We start from the raw sequence: 12,880 nt of genomic DNA on the forward strand, positions 1-12,880 counted from the left end.
CAGGCAACCAAAATGACAGAAGAGGAATTTCGTATGTGGATCATAAGAACACTCACCGACCCGCAACAACAACTCAATACCAACACAAAGAAACCACAAAAAGCCTCCAGGATCTGGAAAAAAGTTCACTAAAGAAATAGACACAATGAAGAAAAGTTTAACCGAACTCCTGGAAATGAAGAATCAATTCAGGGAACTACAAAATACAGTAGAAAGTCTCAAGAACAGGGTAGATCAAACAGAAGAAAAAATCTCAGAGATTGAAGATAACACCCTCCAATTAAATAAATCAGTCACAGAAATAGAGCAGAGAAACAAGAGAAAAGAGCAAAGCCTACAAGAGATGTGGGATTATGTGAAGAAACCTAATGTGAGGGTCATAGGGTTACCAGAAGGGGAAGAAGAAAATACTCATGGGTTGGACAAGCTATTTGAAGATATAATAGAGGAAACTTTCCCAGGTCTTGCTCAAAATCTCAATATACAAGTTCAAGAAGCTCAGAGGACCCCTGGGAGATTCAATGCAAACAGGAAGACGTCACGACATGCAGTCATCAGACTGACCAAACTATCAACTAAAAAGGCCCTTCTAAGAGCTGTAAGATGAAAGAAGCAAGTAACATACAAGGGAAAGCCAATTTGAATGACACCAGACTTCTCTAATGAGACTTTACAAGCAAGGAGAGACTGGGGCCCCATTCTCACTCTTCTGAAACAAAACAATGCCCAGCCTAGAATCTAATTCCCTGCAAAACTAAGCTTCATATATGAAGGAGAAATAAAGACATTCTCAGACAAGCAAAAGCTCAGAGAATTCACCAAGACAAGACCAGCCCTACAAGAAGTACTCAAAACAGCATTATGCACGGAACATCATAATGATAACCCACGAATATAAAAACAACCAAAACCCAAAGATTAAAGGCCAGATATTACTATGGCTCAAGACAGAAATCATGGCAACAACATCCAACCCAACAGAATGAACAGTAATCTACCTTACCTATCAGTTCTCTCAATAAATGTGAATGGCTTAAACTCTCCAATCAAGAGACATAGGCTGGCTGAATGGATAAGAAAATACAGGCCAAGTATATGCTGTCTTCGGGAAACACATCTAACCTGCAAGGATGCAATTAGACTAAAAATAAAAGGGTGGAGATCAGTATTCCTAGCAAATGGAAGCCAAAAGAGGGCTGGTGTGGCAGTTCTAATTTCAGATAATTTAGTTTTTAAACCAACAAAAGTAGTGAAAGACAAAGAGGGTCATTATATAATGGTGAAGGGCACAGTTCAACAAGAAGAGATAACAATTTTAAATATATATGCACCCAACTTTGGTGCACCCAGATTCACAAAGGAAACCTTACTGGAGCTAAGCAAATGGATTAATAGCAACTCCATAATCACCGGAGATTTCAACACCCCACTGATGGCCCAAGACCGATCCTCCAAACAGAAAATTAATAAAGAAATAATGGACTTAAACAAAACTCTAGAACAATTGGGTCTGACTGACATTTACAGAACATTCTACCCAAAATCCACTCAATATGTGTTCTTCTCATCAGCACACGGGACATTCTCTAAGATTGACCATATCCTAGGACACAAAGTAAACCTCAAGAAATTTAAAAAAATAGAAATCATACCATATATCTTCTCAGATCACAGTGGAATAAAAGTAGAAATCAACCATAACAGAAACTGACATTCCTACACAAAAATGTGGAAATTAAACAACCTCCTACTAAACAATTACTTCATAAATGAAGAAATCAAGATGGAAATAAAAAAATTCTATGAAGAAAATGACAATGGAGAGACAAGTTATCAAATCCTCTGGGACACAACTAAAGCAGTTCTGAGAGGAAAGTTTATCTCCATAAATGCCTACAACCAAAAGTCAAAAAGATCACAAATAGACAATCTAATGAAACGACTCAAAGAGCTGGAAAAAGAAGAACAGACCAACCCCAAACCCAGCAGAAGAAGTGAAATCAACAAGATCAAATCAGAACTAAACGAAATTGGAAACAGAGAAGCTATTCAGGAGATTAACAAAACAAAAGGTTGGTTCTTTGAAAAAATTGACACACCACTGGCTAAGCTAACGAAAAGCAGAAAAGAGAAATCTCTAATAAGCTCCATCAGGAATAAAAAAGGAGATATCACAACCGATACCAAAGAGATACAAGATATAATTTATGAGTACTACAAAAATCTTTATTCACACAAATTGGAAAATGTAGAGGAAATGGACAAATTTCTAGAAACACACAGCCTCCCTAGGCTCAACCAGGAAGAAATAGATTCCCTGAACAGACCAATCTCAACAGCTGAAATAGAAACAGCAATTAAAAATCTCCCTAAAAAGAAAAGTCCTGGTCCCGAAGGCTTCACACCTGAATTTTACCACACTTACAAAGAAGAACTAGTACCTATCTTGCAGAAACTATTCCACAACATCGAGAAGAACGGAAACCTCCCCGACACCTTTTATGAAGTGAATATTACTCTGATACCAAAACCAGGAAAGGATGCAACAAAAAAAGAAAACTACAGACCAATATCCCTACTGAATATAGACGCAAAAATTTTCAACAAAATCTTAGCTAACCGAATCCAGACGCTTATCAAAAAAATAATCCATCACGACCAAGTGGGCTTCATCCCAGGGATGCAGGGATGGTTCAACATACGTAAATCAATAATTGCAATTCACCACATAAACAGAAGCAAAAACAAAGACCACATGATTCTTTCAATAGATGCAGAAAAAGCTTTTGACAAAATTCAACACCCTTTCATGATACGAACACTCAAGAAAATAGGCATAGAAGGGACATACCTAAAAATGATACAAGCCATATATGACAGACCCATAGCCAACATCATACTGAATGGGGAAAAACTTAAAGCATTCCCACTTAGAACTGGAACCAGACAAGGCTGCCCACTATCTCCACTTCTATTCAACATAGTGCTGGAAGTCCTGGCTATAGCAATCAGACAAGAAAGTAGAATTAAAGGTATCCAAATAGGGGCAGAAGAGATCAAACTTTCACTGTTTGCTGATGATATGATTTTATATTTAGAAAACCCCAAAGATTCAACCAAGAAACTCCTGGAACTGATCAATGAATTTAGTAAAGTCTCAGGATACAAAATCAATACACAGAAATCAGAGGCATTCGTATACGCCAACAACAATCAAATTGAGAACCAAATTAAAGACTCAATACCCTTCACAATAGCAACAAAGAAATTAAAGTACCTAGGAGTTTACTTAACCAAGGAGGTAAAAGACCTCTACAGGGAGAACTATGAAACACTGAGGAAGGAAATAGCAGAGGATGTAAACAGATGGAAATCCATTCCATGCTCGTGGATCGGCAGACTCAACATCATTAAAATGTCTATACTACCCAAACTGATCTACAGATTCAATGCAATACCTATTAAAATCCCATCAGCATTCTTCACAGATATAGAAAAAATAATTTTACGCTTTGTATGGAACCAAAGAAGACCCCGAAGATCAAGAGCAATTCTAGGCAACAAAAACAAAATGGAGGTATTAATATGCCAGATATCAAATTATACTACAAAGCTGTAGTAATTAAAACAATCTTGTATTGGCACAAAAATAGGAATATTGACCAGTGGAATAGGTCTGAGAATCCTGATATAAAACCATCCTCATATAGCCATCTAATCTTTGACAAAGCAGACATAAACATACACTGGGGAAAAGAATCCCTTTTCAAAAAATGGTGCTGGGAAAACTGGATAGCCACTTGTAGGAGACTAAAGCAAGACCCACACCTTTCACTTCTCACAAAAATCAACTCACGCTGGATAACAGACTTAAACCTAAGGTATGAAACTATTAGAATTCTAGAGGAAAATGTTGGAAACACACTCCTATACATCGGCCTAGGCAAAGAGTTTATGAAGAAGTCCCCAAAGGCAATCACAGCAGCAACAAAAATAAATAAATGGGACATGATGAAACTATAAAGCTTCTGCACAGCCAAAGAAACAGTCATGAAAGTAAACAGACAACCTACAGAATGGGAGAAAATTTTTGCATCCTACATATCCGATAAAGGGCTGATAACTAGAATATACTTAGAACTCACGAAAATCAGCAAGAAAAAATCAAATAACCCTATTAAAAAGTGGGCAAAGGACTTGAACAGAAACTTTTCTAAAGAAGACAGAAGAATGGCCAACAAACATACAAAAAAATGCTCATCATCTCTAATCATCAGGGAAATGCAAATCAAAACTACAATGAGATACCACTTAACTCCACAGAGAATGGCCTTTATCAAAAAGTCTCCAAATAACAAATGCTGGCGTGGATGCGGAGAGAGAGGAACACTCCTAAACTGCTGGTAGGACTGCAAACTAGTTCAACCTCTGTGGAAAGCAATATGGAGATACCTTAAAGCGATACAAGTGAATCTACCATTTGACCCATCAATCCCATTGCTGAGCATCTACCCAAAAGATCCAATGACACTCTACAAAAAAGACACCTGCACTCGAATGTTTATAGCAGCACAATTCATAATTGCAAGGCTGTGGAAACAGCCCAAGTGCCCATCAATCCAAGAATGGATTAATAAAATGTGGTATATGTATACCATGGAGTACTATTCAGCTCTAAGAAACAATGGTGATATAGCACATCTTATATTTCCTGGTTAGAGCTGGAACCCATACTACTAAGTGAAGTATCCCAAGAATGGAAAAACAAGCACCACATATATTCACCAGCAAACTGGTATTAACTAAGTAGCACCTAAGTAGACACATAGGTACTACAGTAATAGGGTATTGGGCAGGGGGGAGGGGGGAGGAGGGCGGGTATATACATACATAATGAGTGAGATGTGCACCATCTGGGGGATGGTCATGCTGGAAATTCAGACTTGGTTGGGGGGAAAAGGCATTTATTGAAACCTTAAAATCTGTACCCCCATAATATGCCGAAATAAAAAAAATTTTTTTTTTTTTAAATTGCATAGCACAACCATTCAACAACTGCCAATTTCCATACATTGTTTCCAAAAGGCCTGGTATTTTCTACATAATTACAAGAGTGTAGATATCTTTATTAATTGTCTATTTCTTCAAGTATTACAGTAATATTTTAATCCAGTAAGACTAGAAAAGTAATACCTTAGGTTAACAATGGTCCTCAGTTCCATTAAGCCCATCCAATAAGAAATACATGTTATTTATGCCTAGAACCACAGAAATTCAACATACTTTTGAAAGTATTTGGCAACAATGGTTACAAATATGTTAATCTTTAAAAAGTAGACTTTTCAAAATTAAGTTCCTTTATTCCCATTTCCAGCTCAATCTAGGATATTCTTTGGTGATAATGAATAGACAGATGACATTACTTTCAAATTTTACTAAGTGATCTAATTGTTTTCATTGAAACTTGGAGATATCATTTCAAAAACATGAATATTTATGAATTTCTTCAAAACTACTCCATTTTAAGGAATGAGTCAGAGCTTTAGCACCATTTAGGTTGTGTTTCCACAACTGTAATTATATATGGTAATGTGTGTTTCCCTAACTTCATTTTATGTTTATATAAATTCAGAGGTTATAAATTTTTCTGCATTTCTATCAGATATTTCTTTGTAATTTAATTTTATTTTCTATATTACAAAATATATTATATTCAAGAATTTTTAATACTTAGGTAGATAGGAAATTATAGGTTAAAAATTATAATATTTAATTAGCAATTCAGAAATCTTTTAAAGTATCTATAAAATGTACTTATTTTTGTCTGAATTTTCTATATAGTACAGAGACAAATATTTAGGATACAGGCCAATGAAGTATGCTCACATTTTTCAAACACCAGCAATTGAAGTCCAGAAGGAAATGCTAAATAACCTATATATAGTCTAAGAAGATCCTCTTGAATGCTGCAAATATGCAACATCTATTATTAGGACATCACAGTATTTTGAGATATCAATAGACTAGAAGAATTAAAAATATACAGATATACAAAATCAAATGAAAAAACAAACCTAAGGGTTAAGAAGAATATGCTCTGGATAAGTCACTGAAAATCAAGAAACTGATTTGTTCACGTGCAATAGCTACCCCACTCAGAGAGACACTGGTATTTATCTTCCATCCATTCACTTGTTTAAATGTTTGTCTCTCTGTAGACTGGAATCTAAAGAATGTCTTATTTATATTTGAATTCTCAGCATCTACAGGTGCTTATAAAAGCTAAGCAATAACAGGAGGAAAGGACACAAGAGAGCCCTTAATGAACACAATGAATAAAAAGTGTTTCTTTTCATTTATTCACCCCTTGATTCATCTTTTTGGGGATCATTTAAAAAATGGTTCATATGTTTGAAATAAAAGTTTTAAAAATAATGTAAGAGGATAGTGATCTTCAATGTGTAGAAAATATTTTATGAGATAAGATTCAGTTTGTTACCAGTATGTTATTAACAAACTAGTGCTTACTTGGCTTCACAGGCTACTGGAAGGGATACACACAACTTTTCTGAAAGTTTTATCACAAGATAAAATAAAAAACAAACTATTTCTGCTTCATCAACTATAATTGGTAACTGCATCTTAAAGGGTAAACAAATAAAATTAACAAATTGTAAAAACAGAGATTTTAGATTTTAGTTCAACTTTCTAAAATGTTATCTTCAAAAGCAGAGAACTGTATAAGTCTCAGATATTTTCATAGAATTTATCAAAAGCATCTGCTCCAGGTTAAAGATTGTTCAAAGGAGATTCCAAGGTACTCTAATATTTTTGTGTTGTGACAATACTAAAACATTAAATATATATGTGCTGAACACAAACGTAATGATTTTCTTTAGCATAAAAATTCCTGCTTTTACCAAAAAAATGCTAGCATTTTAGTGGACCAAATGTATTCTTGTATAGAAAAGCAGACATTTTACAATAAAATGTTTTCAGTTACACAGAATATACTGCTGACAAATGTACTTTTGTACAACTTGTCATATATTCTGCACACATGTCTCATGATCATATCCTTAAAGATTAGCAATTTTTAAATATTCTAACATGTTTAAAGAATTAAATTTCCTATATAGAGAATACTTTGCCAGTCTCCCGCCAAAAAAGCATGTACTTAAAACTTTTTCCAGGAGTGCTCCTGGGTTATGCTGATCCAGCTACACTTACTAAACTATATTCCATTTTGGCCAACAACAAACATTTGAGGGATGGCTGTTCAGGGACAATGATACCAGCCGTGGTCAGAGAAAAGAAAGATCATCATCCATGACTTTCCTTAGCATCCTTATAGATTAAGTAAACTAAACCAGCATCAGATAAATATGTGTTTAAAACTAATTTTTCAAAAGAGAAAAGCATATGAATGCTGAAGATTTTAATTTGTTTTGCCAAACACCAATTGCTGGGAAACTAACTTCCACTGGCTACAAACACAGCTTCTACTGAAAATTTCACCACAAAATATTCAATAAGGAACACAAAGTAGTTGTAGGAATGCTGCCTTTTTCTTCCACAAATCAAAAGTTGTTTCCTTTTAGACTCCATAAAGACAACGAAAAATGTTTAGGAAACTTGGAAACAGGCAAAAAGAAAGAATAACTAGAGCTGGAAAATAGACCTTATAAGTAAAAGCTACAAAAATTGGGGCAAAAAATTTTCTGATAGAGATTAGCTTAAATAACTAATTAGCTAATGCCCTTCTCTGATGAATAGAATATAGAAAGGGATTTATATTTAAAAGATGGGCTGCACACAAATAAGAATGAAATACTACCATTTGAAACAACATGGATAAAACTGGAGAACATTATGTTAAGTGAAATAAGCCAAGCACAGAAAGACAAATGTCATATGTTCTCACTCATATGTGGGAACTAATTAAAAACAATCGATCTCACGGAGACAGAACAGAAGAATGACGGTTACTACAGGATGGGAAGCGTAGCAGAGAGGGAGGCAGGGATAAAGTGGGGATGGTTAATGAGTACAAAAATATAGTTAGATAGAATGAATGATATTTGATAGCACAACAAAGTGACTAAAATCAACAATATACTTTAAAATAACTAAAAAAGTGGAATTGGGATGTTCCTAACACAAAGAAATGTTAAATGCTGAGGTGATGGATATCCCAATTACCCTGATTTGATTAATACACATTGTATGCCTGTATCAAAATATCACATGTACCCTATAAAGATATACAACTATTATGTAGCCATAATTAAAAATAAAATTATTTTTTAAAATTATAATAAATAAATGAATAAAAGATGGGCTGCAGATTGGATAACATGGGAGGAAAAGGTAACAGCAAGAGTGACTAGTCTGTAAATATAGGGTACGTACTTCAAGGTCCAAGTTTTTCCAAAGTATTGCCCTGATTTCTCCATCCCATCAAGAACTCTAAAGAACAGTATTTTTAGAATCTTATAATTTAGAATTTAATTGTTCCATAAATGCTTATATTTTAGTTTTTTAAAAAACTTACTACTAACCTTGTGAGGGTAAATATCATACCCATCACCCTCTGCCCTCAAAAATCACCTAACAGTGGGAGTCATAGATTAGGTTCTCAAATATAAGTTTGGATGACCAAATCATTTACTGTTCACACTGGGGCACTTTTGAGATGGAGGAAGCCCCATATAGATAGATCCCAATTACTCAGTAGCAGAATGGATCATAGGTGTTCTGAATATTGTCTAATTACAAAATAAATAAATAAATAAAGTGCTCTTTATCAGGTAAACAGAAAGTATTTCCCTTTCCTTCAACATCATGACAACTGTGGTCATTTATTGAGCAGGACATTGACTGTCCTTAGAAACATTATTTCACAAAAAGTTTGACAAGGTTGCTATTAATATCCAAAAGCTATAGATAAGGAAACTAAGTCTTAGAAAGGTTAAATAGCTTGCTAAGATTACAAGTAAGGAGTTGGTGAAACTCAGTTTTGAACTAAAAGCCATGAGATACTAAAATATAAACATATATCTATCTATATCTATCTATCTATATATATATATATAGATATATATATATCTACAAAGCAAAAAGTAACACACAAACTTGCCTGAATTCAGGTGGGTTTTAACTGCACTCATAAATTCAATTTAGAGTCAATTTAGATCCAGCCAAAAGATGAAAACTGTTCTGTACAAGGAAATGAGGGATGAATGAGGTTGAGCTACTTTAAGACACAGACTACAAGTCTAAGGAGAGGGCAGACAGTGATCAGATGACTAAAATCTATTGTGGTCAAGGTTGTGACAGGTAACTCATGGAGTACCACAAAAGCATGCAGAAGGACAGCCAATGCTAACTGACAGAATCCTGGGAGACCTCCCAGCAGAGGTGGAACCTCAGTTGAGTCCTGCAAAACAAGTCTGACCTAGGCAAAAAGGAAGAGAAAAGGCATTCAGGTAGAAGGTCCAGCACTGGCAGGTGCACAGAATCATGAGGGAAGATGACTTGCAAAAGGGAAGTGGTAAGAGAAGGGTGGACACACTGTATGCCAAGCTCAAGAGCTTTAATCTTTTAACCCAAAGGCTAAGACAGAACATTAAATAATTTGAGCAAGGGAATGACAGATCACAAATGCATTTTTAAAAGATTAATCCAGTGGTAGTTTGAAGAATGGACTAGGCAGATGGAAAGGAGGAAAGTGGAAGCAGTGAAACTAGTTACTTAGGGCTCCAGAGAGATGAAATTTCAACATTCTTTTCTTATAAAAAATTTTGAAGAAGCCAAATAAAAATTGCTTCCACTGGTGATAGAAACATGAAAAACAATGAAGGAATCAGAATTAAAATGCCAGAAAAATAAGACATCAGCATAGAAAAAAGTGGTCATATATGAACATAACACCTAATTTACCCATGACAATCTGAATAGATCGTTCCACATGTAATTTTCTAGATAATCATGCCTTATCCATTTAAGTACCAAAATTAACTTAGACTGGTTTGTAGAATATCTTTTTAAAATTTCCTCCTTTCCTCTCTTCCTCCCTTCCCAGCATACAGGTAAACTCAACATAACATAACCATTCCTTGATGACCCAGAAACAGCATATTAAAATGACAGAATACTGAGCCAGACTCATAAAACATCAGTTCAAATCCTTACTAGCCACCTGACATGGACAAGCTTTAGCCATATTGGGCCTTGGCTTTCTCTTCTACAAGATGAAGAGTATCCTTGCCAGGTGAAGCTATGGGAAGGTTTAAAAAGAATGAAGTAGAAGCCCTTACAGGTCTTTTTTGTTTTGTTTTAATTTAGGGCCCCTATGACCCACTCTGTTGGTGCTGCTTTCTCACCAGGTCTTCTCTTTAAAATTTTTCATCTTAAAAAAAAGAAAATCATCCTGAATCAATCGCCATTCCTGAAATTACTTGCAGGACTTAGTTATTTGTATAGAGAACCAACTGCACAAAACAGTTTTCAATATCTATTTATTCTTTGCAGAATTATTACAAATCATTATCAACATAGTCCAAAATTGACTGAGAACCACTAAAACAGAGCCCAGGGGAAAATATTGACGTCCGACAGAATCATGCCCAGTGGGTTGATGTTATTTCAACCTTATTGCTATCCTCACCCCAAGTCTCATTCAGTTGTATAGAGCAAACACAAGAACGAATAATAAAAAACAAAGCCATTTTCTCTTATCTTTGGGTACTTGTGATACAAAACTATATAATTAGCAGACATCAATTATGAAATTAGCATAAGTAAATGAAAAGCAAAAATGAGTTACAAACATGTTCATGCTATTCTTACTGTAACCAGACAGTAGCTAACTAATTTTAAAAGCAAATAGGCTGTCTGTGGTTTATTCCTTTAATCATAACTAACGAAGTGGTGCTCAAATCTACTCCAAGAACCTCATTCATTCAAAAACACTTGAAACCTTACTATGCATTAGGTGATAGGGAAACTTTGTCTTGAACATTGACTTTATCTCCAACAGCAGTCACGCAGTCTGGTTACGGTTATTCTCAGTAAAGAAACAGCATCACTCACTAACCAGTACTTCCTATGGTACTGGGAGGTACTGGTTATATTCAGTACCTCCAATGGCACTGCATTTAATAAATCTTTGATTGTGACCACCCCAAAGTGATTATTATTGTCCCCATTTTACTGATAAGGAAACGGAAGCAGGAAGTGACCTGCACAAAAACATACTGCTGATCCAGTGGCAGAGCTGGGACTAAATGCAAGTCGGCCTCTAGCACTTTCCAGGACCCTAAGCCAATCACGCAATAAAGGGGTCTCTCCTATGGTCTGGAATCTACAGGGAGCCTACAGAATAAATTACTTCCTGAGGCTTCCTGGAATACGTCTCATTTATGGAGCCTCGGGGGCTGCCCACGATATGGTATATAATACGGTGGGCGCTTAAAAGCCAGCCAAATGATTAAGGGAGCAGTATTTCTTACAGAAACGTTGCCATACCAGGGAACGGCCCAGTCAGGGATTCTGTATGAACAATCCCACCTCACGCTAAAATCTGCCCTGATTGGAGTAATCTCGCTGCCTTTTTCACAGGCCAGCGATTGAGTATAGGGGAAGCGGAGGATACGCGCAGAAGAGGCCGAGACCCAGCTCTGAGTGGGCGTGAAGCACTTCCACTTCCGGGGCCCACCGCCGCCCTCGCACAACTGCTGCCCGCTGTAAACGCCGCGGGGCAGCGAAGCTTCCCATACACAGTCCGCCCCCACCGGAAAGGCGTCCCTACGCTTCCGCCGCAGCGTCAGCACGTCGCTGTGACGTCAGCCCGCCACCGCTGCAGTATAAAAGGTGCCAGAGGCGCCACCGAGGCTGTAGTGGAAACCCTGGGAAGCGTACCTGTGCTCTCCAGCCTTGGGTCGGTTATGAGGGGGACGCGGCGGGTGGTGCAGTGGGTCAAGACTAGAAAGGAAGGCAACGGACGCGAGGCGGGAAGCAGGCGAATTCCTAGAACTGCTTCCGGTGGGAGAGTGCCCGCCACTGTGCGAGCGGAACAATAGCGGAGGTAGCAACCAGCAAGTGGCTTCTCTGGCAACGGCCGCCCCGCCCGTCGGCGCTCGCAGCCAACTGGGAGAGCGCGCGCAGCGCCCGTTGCTATTGGCGGGAGTGGGGGGCGGGGCCCGGCCGAGGCGCTGGGTTTCTGTAGTCGTTTCTCAGATAAACTTTTTTTTTTTTTTTTTGATTTTTGTTTTACAAAAGGACCAACACTTGTGTTGTTGCTGAAAATCTTAACTGAACTCAACCAGAAGGGAAATAAGGCTAATTCCGAATTTTCTGACACTTGGGCTGGAAGTGCCTTGCTTTTGCTTTTTAAAGGGGAAATTTGAAAAAGTGAAGGAAACTGGAAGAAAGGTCGTTTTAAATGTATGGTATTACTGTTTTTGCTGAGATCCTTAGCTGGGCCTCAGGTTTTTCCCTGCTAAATGAAGGAATCAGATGGTGTTCTCTAAGATGCCTTCAAGGTCTCAAATTCTTTCATATCTGCGCCAGCTGGTGTGGGTTATAAACTGAACAGGCAAGGCAAGATTTCATTTGGAAAAATAAAATAACTTTATTCAACGGCTCTACTTAATGTTCGTGTTAAGAATCATACACCAACGTATTAAGTTCACAAATAGAGCAGCTATCAACTGAGCGGTTTAACCATGGCGTACTTCTACCTAATTATTTGTTTTGCTAAAGATTATTTCCCACTGATGATTCCATCAATGCTTTTTTCTACCAGTATGTGATTGTTGAACAAAAAGTTTATGAGAGTTAAAAGTCCATTCATAATGAACTGTCCATATATATGTCA

General features: G+C 36.9%; 1 protein-coding gene across 3 annotated transcripts in view; it reads right to left on the reverse strand.

Annotated features, from left to right (window-relative positions):
* Positions 1 to 12,364, reverse strand: part of ODF2L (outer dense fiber of sperm tails 2 like) — a 50,032-nt gene extending 37,668 nt beyond the window's left edge. The window contains exon 1 of one of the 3 annotated variants that reach the window (XM_075999711.1): positions 11,923 to 12,364. The gene's annotated coding sequence lies outside the window, so the exon portion shown is untranslated. Of the gene's footprint in view, positions 1 to 10,986; positions 11,692 to 11,922 lie in introns of those variants that run through there. The other 2 variants (XM_012747542.2, XM_075999713.1) reach the window with 2 other exon arrangements.
* Positions 12,365 to 12,880: the final 516 nt, after the last annotated feature.

This window comes from Microcebus murinus, chromosome 2, assembly GCF_040939455.1.
Source record: "Microcebus murinus isolate Inina chromosome 2, M.murinus_Inina_mat1.0, whole genome shotgun sequence".
Taxonomy (NCBI): domain Eukaryota; kingdom Metazoa; phylum Chordata; class Mammalia; order Primates; family Cheirogaleidae; genus Microcebus; species Microcebus murinus.